Raw genomic sequence first — 20,829 nt, 5'->3', positions numbered from 1 at the left:
CGGTAGTAACGTAATCTTTCACTCTGTGACACAATACTTATTAGTTTTCTCAGCTTCGAAAAAAACGAATGCATTTAAATGGCATTGAAGCCGAAAGTTTGAGCCTATCCCTTTAAACAATGTTTAATTGCTTAAATATAAATTTTATTTATTTTCAATAAAAATTTTATTTTCTTGTGCAACTATATTTCTATTCAATAATTAATATATTTAAAAAAGTTATTATTATTATTAAATTATTATACAGGGTGTCCCGAAAATATTGGTCATAAATTATACCACAGATTCTGGGGTCAAAAATAGATTGGTTGAACCTCACTTACCTATATACAATAGTGCACACAATAAAAATTACAGCCCTTTGAAGTTAGAAAATTAAAATCGATTTTTTTTCATATATCGAAAACTCTCAGGGATTTTTTATTAAAAATGGACATACGGCATTTTTATGGCAGCAACATCGTAAAAAAAAATTAAAGTGAAATTTGTGCACCCCATAAAAATTTTATGGGGTTTTGTTCCCTTAAACCCTCCCAAACTTGTGTGTACGTTCTAATTGAATTATTATTGTTGCACCATTAGTTAAACACAATTTTCCTAAAACTTTTTGCCTCTTAGTAATTTTTCGATAGGTCAGTGTTTATCGAGATATTTTGAATATTTTTCGAATCCACCAAATATTTGTATAATATGGTTAAGTACGGTTATAGAGACCTGTTAATAATCTGAGAATTTATTTATAATTTACATTTTTAGGTATATTTTGAAAAAGAAGCTACATCTCGATAAAAGGTGACTTATAAAAATAAAGACTAAGAGGCAAAAGTCTTAAAAACACTGTGTTTAACTAATGGTACTACAATAATAGTTTAATTGGGACTTCACGAACATTTGCGGAGTTTAAAGGAACAAAACCCCCATAAAATTTTTACGTAAATATATTGAAAAAGAAGCCGCATCTCGATAAGAACTGGTTTATCGAAAAAATACTAAGAGATAAAAAAGTTTTAAAAACGTTGTGTTTAACTAATGGTAACACAATAATGAATTAATTGGAACGTACACAAAAGTTTGGGGGGTTTAAGGGAACAAAATCCCCATAAATTTTTTATGGGGTGCATAAATTTCACTATAATTTTGTTTTAAGATGTTCCTGCCATAAGAATGATACATGTTTATTTTCGATAAAAAATCTCTAATATTTTTGGATATATTGAAAACAATCGATTTTCATTTTGTAACTTCAAAGGGCTGTAACTTTTTTTATGAGCACATTTGTACTAAAGTAAGTTAGGTTCAATCGAACTATTTTTAACCCCAGAATGTGTGGTATAATTTATGACCAATCTTTTCGGGACACCCTGTTTTTATAGGCCCGAAAATTGTGTAGTGCCTCGGCCCTGATTTGAAGTAAAATAGCCTCTGCATAATACTCATCTTATAATTATGTAAATGCAATTATTAAAAATACTACTTATGTTAGGAGTTGTTAAAATGCTTTTGCATATAATTATGGGTATAAAATGGGGAATTTATGGACAATGTATTATTAGGAAATAGTGGACCAGTCCTCAACTACCTAAAATGACACCATTACAGAATTTTCAGACAGCAGTTGAAGTGCTGTATAATCAATCACAAATTGCTTCAAGAATTGTTATTGAAAGAACATTTGGTATTTTGAAGAGATTTTCAAGTTACCATTTTTTCAAAGAATAATATCAGCTTGTTGAGTTTTACATAATATTGCATTAGTTAATAGAGGAAACATTGAAATACTGGCAAATGAGGGTGCTGTTGATATTGATATAGAACATTTTCAACCAGAAGTAAATCTACACTAAAATCACAATAAAGATGCACTAGAAATAAACAAACCAATACACGTTGAATGTTACGAGGAGCACTCCCGAATCATTATTTACAATGTATAAAATTTGTAAATCATTAATTGGGGATTTACAATATATTCACATTGTAAATTATGATTTGGGAGTGCTCCTCATAACATTCAACGTGTCTTGGTTTGTATTAGTGATGTAACAAATGTCATTTTTTTAACGTTCGTGAATACGATTGCGAATATCTGCTAACGACATTCGTGAATGCGGATGCGAATGCAAATGTTCAGTTTTTTTAAATCTGTTTCTATTTTTGTAGTGGTTTATAAATTTATAATGAAAAATTAATTGATATTTAGTGAAAATCTTAAAGCTTTATTGCATAATAGCAAATAATAAAATAAAGTGAAGACTGATAATGTGATTATACCTTCTCTGAATAAATAAAGATGAAAAGTGAATAGATTTTGAAAAATATGAGAATATTCGTTACATCACTAGTTTGTTTATATCTAGTGCATCTTTATTGCGATTGTAGTATAGTGCAACTAAATTTTGTGTGTTTGTTTTAAAATATTATTCACCATTCAAGACAAGCTTAATGTTGTAATTTTATTTTTATTGGACTGCAGTTTGTTAATAAATTTATAAATAAATATATTAATATATTATTATAGTGGCTGATTTTAAGTACTTTATTATTATTAGCAGTTTATAAATACATAATTGATATTGGTGTTTGATTTTACGTATCGTTTAAAATATATTACATCTCTTTTGAAAAAGTAATATGTACTTTGATTAAAAACTACAGATTCTACTTTATAAAGGATTAAAATTTCAAAAATAAATACTTAAACATTATTTGTTTTATTGTGTTACCTGTTTATATTATTAATACCACTTACTATAACTGTTGAATTGAACTCTGTAATTCTGTTATAATACCTGTTGAAGTAATTTTGAATCCAAAATTTTAACAAATCTTAAACTTTTCCACAATGCCTGAAGCATGATATTTGTGTAGAAATATTTATTTCTATACAAAAATGTCAAATATATTGAGTTTAATAAATAAGTTAATTATGTCTGATCATTGTAATTAAGCACTTTAAAATCATTTAAAAATTCATTTTTGCAAACTTTTTAATAACTCCAGCTTCAATAAAATGTTCTTTTTATATTTGTTTGAGTCAAAACATTAATAATATATTAGAGAATCAACTTTAATTTATGAGTTATTTATTTGGTTATTTTTAATAAACAAAACTAAAACAGAACATCATAAAACTATGATCAAAGATAATCATAATCCCATCCATAATTAAAAATGTGATAAATAAAATAATATATTAATATAAGTGAAGTTAGACTAGACATATTCATATTATTAGACAGATTTGACAAATTTGTCACATACGTTACGTCAAAATAAGGGATCTTTGGCCTGTATTTTCCTTTACGTTTTACAACAAAAAAGAAGACGAGGATTTTTCTTATAAACTGAGGCTTGTCATTGATTTTTTTCTTTTGCTTTGCTGGATTGTGCGAAATTATGCGATTTTATGGAAGATGCGAAAATTATGCGCCGGCCCTTAAATTATGCGCAAATTGCATAATTATGCGCCGATTGGTGACACTGCTCGATACAGTGACCTGCGTATGAATTTTTAGAGCGTTCACTAGCTTTATCGCCCCCATAATCGCGGATGATTTTTCGCGCAATCGCTACTACAGAAGAGTGCTTATTATAAATTCCTCGCGCTCAAGAACCTCCGTAGCTAACTGATCCGCTTTGACTAAAGTTTCAATTTGATCTTGAATTTCATTAAATTCAACTAAGCTCTCAATACCGTTCAACATTTCGACCGTCTCTAACACCTCTAACTCGGAAATGCTGTCACCCTTTTTTATTCTGTCATGTAATGGAGAGATGTATTTGCTAAAGATTGTAACCTTGGCTTTCTGAGAACCTCGTCTACGACTAAGACCTTCCATATCGCAAATGATTGTTTAACAAATTGCTAAAGTAATCTATTCAAAATAAAAACCCAAAATGATCATTCAATAAAATGATAGTATACCTAATTTATTCAGAATAAATCCGCCAATGATTAATAAATGAAATGCTTGTAACTTATTCAAAATTACCCACAAAACGTTCATTCAAATCCCTTCGTTGACTATACAAACAAAAACATAGATGTCATATGGTAGGTAATAAATTTAAGGATAAAGGAGGTCTCACCAAATCTGCAGGGCTGTCATCAGTTCTCCTCAAAACCTCAACACAGATAACACAAAAATGTCTATTTACACGCTTGTCCTTTGAAATGAAGAAATACGATAAACACTTAAAAACATGTGGCTTCGCGTCGCCAGCGCTCTCCTGGTCGCAACGTTGCTTAAGAATTACAGTCGGCCAGTTGTATACTGTTCTTGTCGCACTTAAAGGACTTTTAATTTCATAGCAGCTAGTTCGGAATTGAGAGCTTTGAAAGAGTTTTTAGAGCAGCACACTCCAGCAATAAGAGAATCCTTACTAAAGGATAATATTTCGTGGTCTTTCATACCTCCGTATTCTCCTCATTTTGGCGGCTTGTGGGAAAGCGGGGTAAGAACAGTTAAGCATCATTTACATAGAGTCTTGGGAAATGCCCACCTAACGTTCGAGGAATGTTATTCGTTGCTTGTGCAAATTGAGGCCATAATAAATTCCCGACCTATTCATCCTTTATCCTGTGATCCTAATGATCTCTCCCCCTTGACTCCTGCACATTTTCTCATCGGAAGACCACTTACTACTAATCCAGATCCAGATCTTCGTCATATTCCAGTTAATCGTCTCTCGAAGTTTCAACATATCCAGCAGCTTTCCCAGCACATATGGGAACGCTGGAACAAGGAATACATCTCCGAACTACAGAAGCGTACCAAGTGGACTACTACTCATGGTGAAGTGACGGAAAACGCGTTAGTGCTTATTAAGGAGGACAATTTGCCTCCATTAAGGTGGAAATTAGGTCGCGTGATTGAACTGATTCGCGGCAGCGATGGTGTAGCAAGAGTTTTTAAGATAAAGACAGACAATGGTATTATTACTCGTTCCTTCGCCAAAGTGTGTCCGTTGCCTATTTCGGACTAAGTTAGTTAAGACATTTGAACAGTTGTTTAGCGGTATTTGTTGGCAGTGTTTGCCAAGGCGGGGGCCATGTTTATGCCCTCTTAATTCCTTTATTTTTCCTTTTTTATGACGTGGCAACGTGGTAGTTTTATACCAATATATTCACATATCATCTTACGATAGGAAGAGTCGCATACAGGCAGTCGGCAAGGCACATTCGCACAAGAAACCCATAAGTGAGTCATCTTTTTGTTTTTATACTGATGTTCTTATACCACACCACCGGGTTTAATTTTCGTATGCAGTCTCTTGTTTGTTCTAGTCTATTTTTTATATCGTCTTCAGTTGTTCCTTTGTTTCATATTATAAAACCTACATAAATACTTGTACTTGTCTGTTCCTTTGATTAGTTTACTTTCCTCTATTTTCAGTTGTGTTCCAAACTTAAACATTTACAGAAGAAAAAACTACGAATTTTAATGAAGAGGAGCCATTTCAAAAGTAATATTACTAACTTACTGATGTCCATACGTTGACTTTGACTTTGGCAACAAAATTAGCAATTGTTTCATTAATGTAATAAAATTTACCTTCGTTCCTTTAAATTGGCGTGTATATGTATTTGGAGATTAAAAATGAATAACCATTTTCAATTTCGTTGCAAAACGAAAATACAGCCGCATCATATTATAGTCCAATCAGAGAGTACAGCAAGCACCTCTACCGGTTTAGAAACTTATTAGTCTCTCATCAGGAGGCACATATGCTGCTCTCTCTGATCCAACCAAAACAAACCCCGGCGTGCAGTCACGGATTGCAACGAACGAAATGGCATAGATGCCCTAGCGGCAACTGCTAGCAAAAGACTAAGTTTTCAATCTAATGTCATATAAAACAACATAATGTTACTCTACATTCCACCAGACTGAAAACAATGGGAACCTTCTCTGGTTACACCTCCGAGGCTTCTACAATTTGCAAGCCATAACGGATGCTGAGACTAAGGAAGATGAGGGAATTTTACAATTTATAATTCACGTCCCATCTTCTCAGCGCGGTAAAGTTCCAACGAGAATGGCTCCCTTCATACTCCAATCAGAGTAAACATGTAAATCAAAAGTGAATAACCATTTTCAATTTCGTTGCAAAACGAAAATAAAGCCGCATCATATTATAGTTCAATCAGAGAGTGCAGCAAGCACCTCTACCGGTTTCGAAACTTATTAGCCTCTCATCAGGAGGCACGTTTGGAGATCTTTGTAGCAAGTAACATTTGCTTCGGATTAAAGCAAAATATAAATCTCATTCTCTTGTTCCAATTGAATCTCTAAATTCAAACTATAGATTATCTGATTCTGGCATTTATTTTATATGTACTCGAAAAGGATGCTGATTCTAAATTAATTAAGTCCCCGCAAAGTAATGTTCGGTACGCCACTTTACTTTGCCTATCTTATACCTGTACTCTGTACTGTATTAAACAACACAATGCTGCTGAAGCTGCGGGAATTGGTGTTATGTACCTACATAATATTATACATATACAGGTGGAATGCTAGAAAGATACGTTTTGTTTTATATAATTAAAGAATTAGTTTCACATCTATGAGACAACTATGAGGCTCACGTTTTATTATATATCTGATTACACAATATAGATTTGATTTTAATAACTTACCTTCTAAGAAAGTTTTTAATACATGAATTTTATATGTATTTTTCATTGAGTAATACATTGTTTTTGTTAGTTTTGATGTAATTATATCCAGGAAGTATTCGGATTAAGGCATTCAAGTAAATTATGTACATATTATTTTATTGCTAAGTAGAGATTATCAATCCCACATCATAACTCAAAATGGAATATGAACTGAATATTTTGTGCATAATATGTCTCTTTGATATTTAGTGTTAAATATGAAAGACTTTAATATTTTGTGGATTTTATATCTCTTTGTCACTGGTTTTCACAAAACTTTTAATCTCTTCATATTGTTGGCTTGGATGGTATATTCAAAATCGTTCATATTTAGTTAATATTGAATTTTGTCCATGTTTGCGTTGCCATTGAACTTCTTTTAGAGCTTAGATAGCCTTGAGTTCCTTTTTACGAACAGTTGCTTTTGATTTTTGTTTGTTTTTGTTCAGTCCCTTTTGCAGTGGCGTGCTGGCCATATAAACGAATCGGTGCAATCGCCGAGAGGCCGCGGCCTTTTGGGGCCGGTCAAATAAGTCTTCTTCACAAAAAATTTTAGATTAACAATTTTTTTTAATTTCTAGAATGATATTAAAACGTTTCATAAATATTTTATTTCCATACATAGTGTTCGAGCCATTTGAAAAATATTGCATTAATTCCAGTTGTCTTATACACACCCTGTATTTCAAAACGGTTAAAATTAAGAGGTTCAATTGAGCCATGAATAGGCATTATTCGGCGAATAATATAAACACAGATTTTTACACAAAATACGACTCAGCAATTGTATATATTTTGTTCAGATATGTGTTTCTGGAAAAAGTTCGTCAAGTATTTTTGGATGTTTTCGGTTTTGCTGAGTGGACAGAACCAGGCAGAGTATAACGGTTATCTTGAAATTAGCGAGGATAGATTCGTTAGAAATATATAGTCAAGAATTAGTTTCACATCTATGAGACAACTATGAGGCTTTATGATATCTGATTACACAATATAGATTTGATTTTAATAACTTACCTTCTAAGAAAGTTTTTAATACATGAATTTTATATGTATTTTTCATTGAGTAATACATTGTTTTTGTTAGTTTTGATGTAATTATATTCAGGAAGTCTTATTATTGGGTCGTTTAACATTTGCTTGTTTTTACAAGTATCGAGGAGTTAGCCCGATGCCTTAACCCCCAACTTGGAGGACCAGGGTTTGATTTCAGAGTTCCTTCTCTTAGAGAGGTTGCTTTCTCCACAGCTAAGGAGTCCTCTCTACCCCACTTCAGTCATTTTTTTTACAAGTACCGAGGAGTTAGCCCGATGCCTTAACCCCCACCTTGGAGGACCAGGGTTTGATTTCAGAGTTCCTTCTCTTAGAGAGGTTGCTTTCACCACAGCTAAGGAGCCCCCTCTACCTCTAGGAAGTACAAGAATATTGGAGATAATGGATGTAAAGCATACAATAATGGACGATATAAAAACAAAGCAACTAAGATGGTTTGGCCACGTACAACGTATGGAAGAAGACAGATTACCCAAGCAAGTGCTACGATGGGCACCAAAAGGACGGCGGAAGAGAGGAAGACCTAGGAAAAGCTGGATAGAAGGAATCCATAGGGAAATCGGAGAAAGAGGCTTGAACGAAGACATGTGCTACGATCGAGAGCAATGGCGATTGGGAATCGGAAGACGTCGTAGAACGTTATGAACCGATTATATATATATATATATATATATATATATATTTCAAGTATTCAACTGGTGAATGCAGAGGTTTAATCGGTCATGAAAGTTGGCACAAAAAAAACTAGAAGTCAGCTACTTCATTGATTTTTTGAATACGTTTCGCTTTATTGTTTTAAAGCATCATCAGTTCACTACAATAAAAAAGTTGACAATGTTTATATAAGTACATCTAACCTGTTATAATATACTTACAAGAACAATATGTAGTTTATTATTTGATGTTATAATATAAATTGTAGATTTACTCAACATAGAAATAAACTCAAAGAAACATTAATGAGAACCGTGCACTAATAATGTTCATAATAAACTCGATAATCCAGCGATTTAAATTTGACGGCTGGCTTCATTGAGATGTTTATTTACCAAAGTGAGCGATTTGTGGAAATGCGATTTTAGACTTTTACAGGGGTCGTTGAATAGTTAGTCGGACGGAAGATCTATATGACGGAAATATTTGATTTCTTTAAATGGGAATAGGGTTGAATATATTAATGTATTAATATATATGATAATCTAAAGCAATGTTAATGATGGATATTACATGATAACCTCTAAATGGAAATTATGGAGTACTGAAATAGGACAACCTTGGGAATAATGACAATGGTAAAACACACTGATGTACGGATCTGAAATGTGGCGTCTTAAAGGATATCAATACGGATAATGGAAGCCACAGAAATGGATGCGTTAAGAAGATCGACTAGAAAAGAAACATGATAGGGTTCAAACCACACAATGAGGAAGAAATGGGTCTAGCAACTGTGACTGGCTGTATAGAGAGAAACCATCTTACATGGTATGGACATGTTCGAGGACTGCCAGAAGAACGACTACCAACAAAAGTAGCAAAATGGATACCTCTACACCACAGGGAACGAAGAGGACCAAAGAAATCTCGATGAGGAGTTAGAAGATCAATGCGCGAACAGGATTAGGAGAAAAATGATATGGTTGGAGCGGTGGCAATTGATATACAAATATACACATATATACACATATACCCATGTATACACATATACACACCTATACCCACATACATATACATACTACATACACACCTAGCTGTTCATCTGAATGCTGTTAGAAATGGAGGCTAATATTTCACCGTTAGTTGCTTCAGAAATGGAATGGCCGTAGCTTTTAGAAAAAAGGTATTTGTTAATGATGGATATGGGATAGGAATTATCAATAAGAATGGACTTGAGTAGATCCAGAGATTCAGCTTTATACAGCGTATGTGTCAGCGTATGTACTCTAAGACTTAGAGCTTGTACAAGGTTATGTTTGTATCTCGTTGGGTGTGCAGAATGGTAATTTAAGAAACGGTTGCTTGCCATTTCTTTCCTGTACCATGTAGTACCCAAAGTGTTGTCCTGTGTGCGTATGATTCGCATATCTAAAAAAGATATGCTATTATCCACATCCAATTCACATGTAAATTGAAGGTGTGTATCGAAGCTATTGAAAACTGATAAGGTGCTCAAAATCTTATCAGGTGGTGTAGCAAGGATTAAGTCGTCGACATAACGCTTCACAAAGGGAACTTGGAAATCTAACTTAGTGATACTCTCCTTGATAAGGTCGTCGAGTACTAAATTGACTAAAATGGGGGAGATCGAGGATCCCATGGGAGTTCCAAAAATTTGACGATAGAATTTGTCATCGAATATTAAATAGTTGGTGTCAAATGTCAGTTTTAATAATTCAGCGAAAATTTCCCAAGATACTGGACTGTGGGGTTGGATTTTGTTCCAATGGTTCCGGAGTGAACTGACAACGCTGGAGAATGGAAGATTAGAAAACAAAGATACCACGTCAAAACTTACTAGTACATATTCGCCTGGTAACTGATAATTATTGATAAAATCACTGAACTGGAAAGAGTCAGTTATGTTGATGTCATTCTTGTAATTGTATGCTTTTGAGAGAATGTCCGTTAAGAATTGGGCTAGATGGGTATTAGGAGCATTTATTGAAGATAATATAGGACGCATACTTAGTTGGGGCTTGTGGATTTTAGGAAGACAATAGAATCTGGGGGCAGCGCCATTATAATTATGGAGGGTTTTGGCTAGTTTCTCATCAATGGTTTTATTGTTTTTTAGTTCAGTGATGTGTTTATTTATTTTGTTGGTGTAGGTTGAAGTGGGATTGCGGAGGAGTGGCTGATAGTATTTCCTATCATCTAACAGTTGTTGGCTCAGGTTTAAGTACTGGTCTCTCATCATTAGTACTGTGGCATTGCCTTTATCGCTGGTTAATACCATCATGTCGGGGTGTTGTTTTAGAAATGTGGCAGTTTGGTGATAGATGTCGATATCCGAGCTGGCATGGGGAGGTTTGTGTGAAAAGTTGGTAAGAATGTTGTTGGCGGATGATCTTAATTCGAGAAGTTCACTGGCTTCGGAATGTGAAAGTATGTTTTCTATGTCAGCTACGAAATTGCATACAGAGTAATCGCTGAATGAGGGTTGTAGTCCGAATTTGGGTCCCAGTGATAGTAGTTTCAGGATGTCTCTAGGGATTTGAATGTTAGTGAGATTTTTTATCCATTTATCGTGAAACGGTAGAAGATTGAAAGGCGTGGACCCTAGATTATTTAATTTTTTTTGGAGATGAGACAGTGCATTGTTTAGGAAGAAAGTATATTTTTTGATAAGAGAAGCTTCATATTGATCCAAAATATTAGACGGAAGGAGCGGTTCAAGTTGGATGAATATGTTTGACATTTGTCGATGAATGAATGCTATATCCGAATGTACCGAGGAAATGTGGAAGTGCAATAAACGTGATCTCACCTGTGTGTTGATGGCATCAGCTCTCTTTTTCAATTTGTTGGATAGTGTACCCACGGTGGACTGCATTAGATGGTCGGTGCGATCACTTAGGAACCTTGGGTATCTCTGCGTCTTTCTGCATTGTATCAGAAAAGTCTTTTTTGCTTCCTCAATATGAAGCTTCTCTTATCAAAAAATATACTTTCTTCCTAAACAATGCACTGTCTCATCTCCAAAAAAAATTAAATAATCTAGGGTCCACGCCTTTCAATAATCTAGGGTCCACGCCTTTCAATCTTCTACCGTTTCACGATAAATGGATAAAAAATCTCACTAACATTCAAATCCCTAGAGACATCCTGAAACTACTATCACTGGGACCCAAATTCGGACTACAACCCTCATTCAGCGATTACTCTGTATGCAATTTCGTAGCTGACATAGAAAACATAATTTCACATTCCGAAGCCAGTGAACTTCTCGAATTAAGATCATCCGCCAACAACATTCTTACCAACTTTTCACACAAACCTCCCCATGCCAGCTCGGATATCGACATCTATCACCAAACTGCCACATTTCTAAAACAACACCCCGACATGATGGTATTAACCAGCGATAAAGGCAATGCCACAGTATTAATGATGAGAGACCAGTACTTAAACCTGAGCCAACAACTGTTAGATGATAGGAAATACTATCAGCCACTCCTCCGCAATCCCACTTCAACCTACACCAACAAAATAAATAAACACATCACTGAACTAAAAAACAATAAACCCATTGATGAGAAACTAGCCAAAACCCTCCATAATTATAATGGCGCTGCCCCCAGATTCTATGGTCTTCCTAAAATCCACAAGCCCCAACTAAGTATGCGTCCTATATTATCTTCAATAAATGCTCCTAATACCAATCTAGCCCAATTCTTAACGGACATTCTCTCAAAAGCATACAATTACAAGAATGACATCAACATAACTGACTCTTTCCAGTTCAGTGATTTTATCAATAATTATCAGTTACCAGGCGAATATGTACTAGTAAGTTTTGACGTGGTATCTTTGTTTTCTAATCTTCCATTCTCCAGCGTTGTCAGTTCACTCCGGAACCATTGGAACAAAATCCAACCCCACAGTCCAGTATCTTGGGAAATTTTCGCTGAATTATTAAAACTGACATTTGACACCAACTATTTAATATTCGATGACAAATTCTATCGTCAAATTTTTGGAACTCCCATGGGATCCTCGATCTCCCCCATTTTAGTCAATTTCGTACTCGACGACCTTATCAAGGAGAGTATCAAGTATCACTAAGTTAGATTTTCAAGTTCCCTTCGTGAAGCGTTATGTCGACGACTTAATCCTTGCTACACCACCTGATAAGATTTTGAGCACCTTATCAGTTTTCAATAGCTTCGATACACACCTTCAATTTACATGTGAATTGGAGGTGGACAATAGCATACCTTTTTTAGATATGCGAATCATACGTACACAGGACAACACTTTGGGTACTACATGGTACAGGAAAGAAATGGCAAGCAACCGTTTCTTAAATTACCATTCTGCACACCCAACGAGATACAAACATAACCTTGTACAAGCTCTAAGTCTTAGAGTACATTCGCTGACACATACGCTGTATAAAGCTGAATCTCTGGATCTACTCAAGTCCATTCTTATTGATAATTCCTATCCCATATCCATCATTAACAAATACCTTTTTTCTAAAAGCTACGGCCATTCCATTTCTGAAGCAACTAACGGTGAAATATTAGCCTCCATTTCTAACAGCATTCAGATGAACAGCTCCCCGTTGACCCCAGAAAGAACCACAAAATATGCTTCTCTCCCCTATTTTCCACAAATTACGAACAAACTTACCAAACTATTCAAAAACTTACCTGTCAAAATAGCTCTAAAAAACACCAAAACCGTCGGAAAGTTATTCTCCAAGTCCAAATCTCCACTGACCCCGTTAGAACACACCAATGTGGTCTATCACATACCTTGTGCAGAGTGTAACTCCTGCTATATAGGCCAGACCAGCCGCTCGCTTCTTAGTCGGTTAACTTCGCATAAAAGCGATATTAGACTTTCTAAGCCTTCCTGTGCCCTAGCACAACACGCCATTTCCACAAAACATCAGATAGACTTCACAAAAGTCAAAATACTTGCCAAACAACAAAATTATCATAAACGCTCATTCCTTGAAATGTGTCAGATCCTCAGACACCCCTCTGCTCTCAATAAACGAACTGACATCGACAATTTGAGCCAGGTATACCACTCTCTCATCATACATAATAAATAACATCATATAATATAGGTGTGTATGTATATGTGGGTATAGGTGTGTATATGTGTATACATGGGTATATGTGTATATATGTGTATACATATTTGTATATCAATTGCCACCGCTCCAACCATATCATTTTTCTCCTAATCCTGTTCGCGCATTGATCTTCTAACTCCTCATCGAGATTTCTTTGGTCCTCTTCGTTCCCTGTGGTGTAGAGGTATCCATTTTGCTACTTTTGTTGGTAGTCGTTCTTCTGGCATTCCTCGAACATGCCCATACCATGTAAGATGGTTTCTCTCTATGCAGCCAGTCACAGTTGCTAGACCCATTTCTTCCTCATTGTGTGGTTTGAACCCTATCATGTTTCTTTTCTAGTCGATCTTCTTAACGCATCCATTTCTGTGGCTTCCATTATCCGTATTGATATCCTTTAAGACGCCACATTTCAGATCCGTACATCAGTGTGTTTTATCATTGTCATTATTCCCAAGGTTGTCCTATTTCAGTACTCCATAATTTCCATTTAGAGGTTATCATGTAATATCCATCATTAACATTGCTTTAGATTATCATATATATTAATACATTAATATATTCAACCCTATTCCCATTTAAAGAAATCAAATATTTCCGTCATATAGATCTTCCGTCCGACTAACTATTCAACGACCCCTGTAAAAGTTTAAAATCGCATTTCCACAAATCGACCACCCAGCGGATGCAAATCACATGTGTTCTGAGGGAGTGTGGACAAAACAGGCATTAAGTTCAGTAACTGTTCTCACTTTGGTAAATAAACATCTCAATGAAGCCAGCCGTTAAATTTAAATCGCTGGATTATCGAGTTTATTATGAACATTATTAGTGCACGGTTCTCATTAATGTTTCTTTGAGTTTATTTCTATGTTGAGTAAATCTACAATTTATATTATAACATCAAATAATAAACTACATATTGTTCTTGTAAGTATATTATAACAGGTTAGATGTACTTATATAAACATTGTCAACTTTTTTATGGTAGTGAACTGATGATGCTTTAAAACAATAAAGCGAAACGTATTCAAAAAATCAATTAAGTAGCTGACTTCTAGTTTTTTTTTTTGTGCCAACTTTCATGACCGATTAAACCTCTGCATTCACCAGTTGAATACTTGAAATTTAAATTGACGGTCGTATGCTTTACAATATATATATATATATATATATATATATATATATATATATATATATATATATATATATATATATATATATACACCCCAGTATGTTTAACTCCTCCTTTCGGAAAGCAGCTATAAGTCGTCTCCCAGAAGGAGTGAGTATATGTACTTTTCGATTTGAGTATATCGCTTGAAACACCTTTATGATATGCAGTGTGGAAAAATATAAATCATTTTTTTTTGTTATTTTTTTATTCTACTATTTTTCTCTCCTCCTTACATTGTGCAATGGTTGAATCTTCCACGTGTATAATTGCATTATCCATTTATAACAGGTTTCGGTCTTCCTGAGTATATTTTTGTTACAAAATGCATTTAATAGATTAACCAACCTGTGTTGCCAGATTTAGACGTTTGTCTCGCCATGGCAAAATTTTAAAGGAACCGTGACGTCATGAAATCACCTGTTTATTCATAGTGATACGTTTGTTTAAGTTTTATTTTTGATGTTATACCTTTGCTTTAATTTGGTTTTGTTTTGTGGTTTTTAACATTTATATGAAATTAATACTTGTGGTGAATCTGATAATAATTATTATAAATATATTATTATCTGTTTTTAAAATGTTATAGGTATATTTTGTATTAGTTTAATTGCGTTATGTACCTACTTTCGTTAATGAAAAAGTCGATTTCTAAAATAATATTAATGTCTGTAAGGTGTAAATTTTGTTTATTCTTTTGTTATTTAACTCGGGTTCCGTAAATTTGAATCAACATAACAAAGATATTTTAGTAAATTATGTTTTACTTCAGCATTTGTCCTAAAACGAGTTTGGAATCTTAAAGTTATTGATAAAACATTAATTCTTCAACTAGAAAAATCCATACTTATAAAGAATGTAGGCATCTATTCTATTTATAAATATGTGTATTATAATCAGATCCTGGAAGCTCGTAAGATTCTATTAGAAAACATCATCAGTTTTTTATTCATAAGTTCTCTTTATTCTTGTGGTAGGTATTTGTCATACCCCTATTGGGCTGGTCCCCCCACTTTGCACAAATTAAAAAACAACTAGGATAAATTACGAGCTATATATGAGAGTTTTGTACTTGTTTTTGGATTCTATCCTCATCCATTCTTTGTACGTGACCAAACCATCTTAGTTATATTTAGTTGATTTCCTCATTTATTGTATGTGTGACCTTCATTATTTCTCGTATCCGTTCATTGGTGTCATGTTCTCTTCTTGATCTTCCAGAAATCCATTTCGGTGATCTCTAACATTTGTTTTGATTTTTCCTTCATATGCCATACTGTGCAGCTGTACGTTATAATGCTTTATACTGTGGCGTTATAGATCTATTTCTTGTTTTGATTGTTTATCTGCTTGTCCCAGAGTACTGAGTTTAAAAGCGTAATTGCTTTCCTGCCCTGAATATTCCGTTTTTAATGGCTCCGTCCAGTGTTCGTGATTTTCGTGGTTTTAGCTCCAGGTATTTATAATCGTTACATTTACTAATTGTTTCTCCTCCGTCTAGTAGCAAGTCCTGCTGCGTTCCATCGATATTCATATATTTGTCTCTTTGATCTCTAGTCTCCATTTCCTATATTCCTCTATTAGCTTTCTTGTCATGTAACAGATATCATCGTAGTCTTGTCATCGTTGTCTTAACCCCCAAACAACCCTTTAATTGATTCAACAAAGAGAAAAACGTCGAAAAAGATTAAAATATTTATCGTACCGCAGATATAATTCGTATAGCATATAAAGTATAAGATTAAACTCTTAAAATTCGCGCATTTTGATTATTGAACTACAACTCCCTCTCAAGAAAACCTACTCATCTTCCAGCCTTAAGAGAGAATTGAACTTAAAATGAATAAAATTAATTATTAAACATCTAATAAATTCCTTACTTGAAAAAACTTTTAATAGAATAACCTTTCGATTTTTTAGGAAAAAGTGAAAAATAAAACAGACGCCATTTCCACAAAAATTAAAATATTTAGTAATCCCTATGCGACTTTTTTATTTTTGGCATAAGTAATGACATCATAAATTTTGACCTGTTTATAGAGTTTTTTTTTGACACAGAACGAAATTTATGTTTCTTTGTTAGCAAAGATTTTACTTGTCTTTTTTTATTTTTGAAGGATACAAAAACACTTGAAGCCTAAATTTTACTGCGAAAACCATGTAACCGGCAGCGGCGGCTCGTGGCCTAAAAAAGTGGTGAAGATGAGAAAAGTCTGCCGGACCCAAAAGAAATTTCGGTATACTTATACCTATGACGCGCCCAAATCTCATTAAAAATTCTTTAAAAAATGTTTAGAGTTTAGGGCCCTAACAACTTGAAAACTTTTTTATGGCACTTACATTAGAGACGAGGATGAAACAGAGCTCTCTTTTAGGTCTTTGAGTTTTAGTAAATATTTGCCAAAAACTCAAAATAAATTTTGAAAAGCGTCGGAAGGAATGATCAAACTGTATGACCCAAACTTTGTTGTATCTGCTAAGCTTATTCATCACAATCACAATTCACAAAGAATTTTAATTCATCACAATCCTGAAAATGTAATCCATTTCCATTAAAATATATATATTAAATAAAAAAATTGGGTAGAATTTGCATTCGTGCTCATACCATCATCACACCTATAGATCTTTTCAAAGTATTAATAATCGTCATTGTGCTTGCTTTGTCAAAAACAGAATTAAAAAATTATTCACTTCTTTTATCACGTATTAATTGACGAGTCCTTTTTATCTAGTTAAAACAAAAATGAATATCTAGGGACGTTTTTTTTAAGAACGTCATATAAAATATCTCTTATAATATGAAACATGTCGATAAAAACTGCTAAAAATGTAAACTCAAAATCATTTAAGTCTCATAAAAAGCCTTTAGCCAGCTGAACTGATTTGCGGTCTTCCATCTTCCGAAAAAAAAACGAATACTGCCCATCATAGCACGCATCCAACTAAAATTTTACTAGGTGAATACGGCGGACTTATTTTTAAATTCATCTGCACTTGCTATATCTGGGTACTACCAGTGCCGATATGATGACGTCACGTTGCCATGACAACCGTTGACGCTTGTGCAGCCGAGAGCCGAAATTTCATCTACGGCTTCATCTAACTCTGCTCGAGTCATAGAAGTCAAATGACACAGGTCAGTATCTGACCGTCAAGGACCTACAGTTTTAATTTTTGGATTACATATTGAAATTCTTTTTTAATTTTTGAATTACATATTAAAATTCTTTTTTAATTTTTGGATTAATTAAAAAAAATAGGTTTATAATTAATTTCAGTATTTAGATATAATAATGCTACTTATATTTTTTTATTTTTTTTTATCTCAATTTGATTATATTTTTTGGTGAAGATCACCTTCACCTACTTCACCTGGCCGGCCGCCGCTGGTAACCGGGGCCCTTTAATTAATCCTTTTATCTTAAAAAAAGTATTTAAATTTAATAAAATTTTATAGCTATTAAAATTGCCTTTCAAATGGTTTTTGGATCAACCTGATATAATAAAAATTAACGGAGTTATGAAAAAAAAACAATAACATTTGCTTGGAAAAATGTTTGGAACATAAATTTGGATGCTATAACTTCTTCTGTAGCTCAGTTAATAGGTATTTCAAAGTACTTTGACAAGTGCTAAGTAAGTGTATGTTATAAAATGCACCGTTTTCTCGTTATTTAAGCTTGAACGCTTAGATTTGAGTAGGTACTCGCCGAAAAAAAAAATATACATTAAATTAACTATTCGCTCCGTGCATGACTCCACAATTTGGCATTAAACATATACACATTTGAAATATTTGACGTTAATATGTAATATTTATTTGCCATTTTTGATTAAATTTGTTATACAGACATATAGTCTAAGATCCGAATAGGAGGTAGAAATGTACCCATCTGCTTGCCGGATGAAACATTTTTTTTTATTAAATTTCATATATAGACAAACTCGACCAGCATTAGTTGTCTATCAAAATCGTGTCATAGCAATCCCTAAGGGGGAGGGCGTAGTTTTTTGCACAAAAAAGGGCGAAAATCAACATATTTATTATTGTTAAATAATAAGCATAAAGCAAAAAATGTCGACAGCGTTACCTCAAGGAATGTCTAAAGAAAATATATACGCAATTCCAGGTGGGTCGGTCAAGTAGTTCTTGAGTTGCAATGTCTACAGCCTTTGAAAAAAGCAGTTTTGAGGAAAAGGCGTTTAAAGTATTGTCAACTTTTATTTTCAATTTCTTTTTTGTCTGTCAAATCGTCAAATGATGTACACCGGAATATCTTTTTGAATCGCGGAGTAATTTACAAAAGAAAATGAGAACAGCTGCTGACCGTTGTTCTTACGTTCAAGCGTGCTGACGCGAACCTGCTGCAAAGCGAGGATATTCAACACTATCTTCCTACCTTCGACTCGGTTTGCAGTATCTTCGCGCCAGCGCGCTTGAGCTTAGTGTGAAACGGTCAACAACTGTTCTCATTTTCTTTTGTAAATTACCCCGCGATTCAAAAACATTCCGGTTTGCATCACTTTATGATTTGACAGACAAAAAAAAATGAAAATAAAAGTTGACAATACTTTAAAAGCGTTTTTCTCAAAACTGCTATTTTTAAAGACTTTAGACATTGTAACTCAAAAACCACTTGACCAACTCAACTGGAATTTTGTACATATTTTCGTTAGACATTCCTTTAGGTAACACTGTCGAGATATCGTAATACACTTTGTTTCATGTTTATATTTTGTTTAACAATAATGAATATGTTGATTTTCACCCTTTTTTCTGTAAAAAATTTCATTGTTTTGATTTCTGAGTGATACTAAAAAGTCAAGGATCATTAAAACTAAAAGAAACTTGACAGCGTTACCTCGAGAAGTCATAAGCTAATAAAATCTTTTTGAATTTTTTGTCTACCATGATCCAATGATAAATTCCGATTAACTATTTTCTATGGGAAATAAGCCACAATTTTACTAAAAAAATGAATTTATTAACGTTTCGAAGCCCAAATCGGGTTTCGTTGTCAAAATACAAAATACTTCTAAAATAAACAAAAATGTTTTTGCTAAGTAAAAAAATTCTTCTAATAATTTATTTAATCTGACTCATTTATATTGGCGATTCAGACGTATATTATACATTTTAAAGTAGAAGACTTTAAAATGATATCGCCAATATTTATGAGTTGCGTTCCTGGGACAACTTTACTAAAAGATAGTTCATTCGATTACATGAAATCAATCCCTATTTATCGAATCAACTATCTTTTAGTAAAGTCGTCCCAGGAACGCAACTCATAAATATTGGCGATATCATTTTAAAGTCTTCTACTTTAAAATGTATAATATACGTCTGAATTGCCAATATAAATGAGTCAGATTAAATAAATTATTAGAAGAATTTTTTTACTTAGCAAAAACATTTTTGTTTATTTTAGAAGTATTTTGTATTTTGACAACGAAACCCGATTTGGGCTTCGAAACGTTAATAAATTCATTTTTTTAGTAAAATTGTGGCTTATTTCCCATAGAAAATAGTTAATTATAAAAATGCCACAAGGAAATAGCTTCAGAACAACATAAATTCTGATGTCCATCGTTGGCTTATTTTTCAATATTTTTTCTTGAATTTTTTTTTAAATAGTTTTCGAATTATACCTAATATGCTTATTTAATTTAAAAATAAAATTATTCTCTCATACTTTCAAAAAAAATTTCAAAAAAATGTGCTTAAAATGTTGATTTCAACCCCTACGGCCCCCCTTAAGGATAGCTATGACACGATTTTGATAGGCAACCCATGCTGGTAGTGTTTGTCTATGTATGAAATTTAATAAAAAACAATAAAAAACAAAAAACAAAAATGTTTCATCCGGCAAGCAGATGGGTACATTTCGACCTCCTATTCGGATCCCGTACTATTAAGTGTGTTCGCGGAGACAGTCAAGGACTAGTCCACGACAAGTAGAGCATGCGCACTTTAAAATAATATAAATAATACCGTTGATAGATAAATATACACGATATATTTAATATTATTAATTATACAGACAATTAAAATATACGGGGCAGAAAACTTGGTACTGAACGACAGACAAAGAAAAAGATTACAAGCTACAAAAATGAGATAGT

General features: G+C 33.5%; 1 protein-coding gene across 1 annotated transcript in view; it reads left to right on the top strand.

The window, feature by feature from the left end:
* LOC114340291 (uncharacterized) overlaps positions 1 to 20,829 on the top strand; it is a 903,606-nt gene that overhangs the window by 154,650 nt on the left and 728,127 nt on the right. The gene's annotated exons all lie outside the window — the stretch shown is intronic.

Source organism: Diabrotica virgifera, chromosome 1, assembly GCF_917563875.1.
Source record: "Diabrotica virgifera virgifera chromosome 1, PGI_DIABVI_V3a".
NCBI classification, from domain to species: domain Eukaryota; kingdom Metazoa; phylum Arthropoda; class Insecta; order Coleoptera; family Chrysomelidae; genus Diabrotica; species Diabrotica virgifera.
The sequence above is the reverse complement of the archived record's forward strand: the minus strand, read 5'-3'. Positions and strand labels throughout refer to the sequence as shown.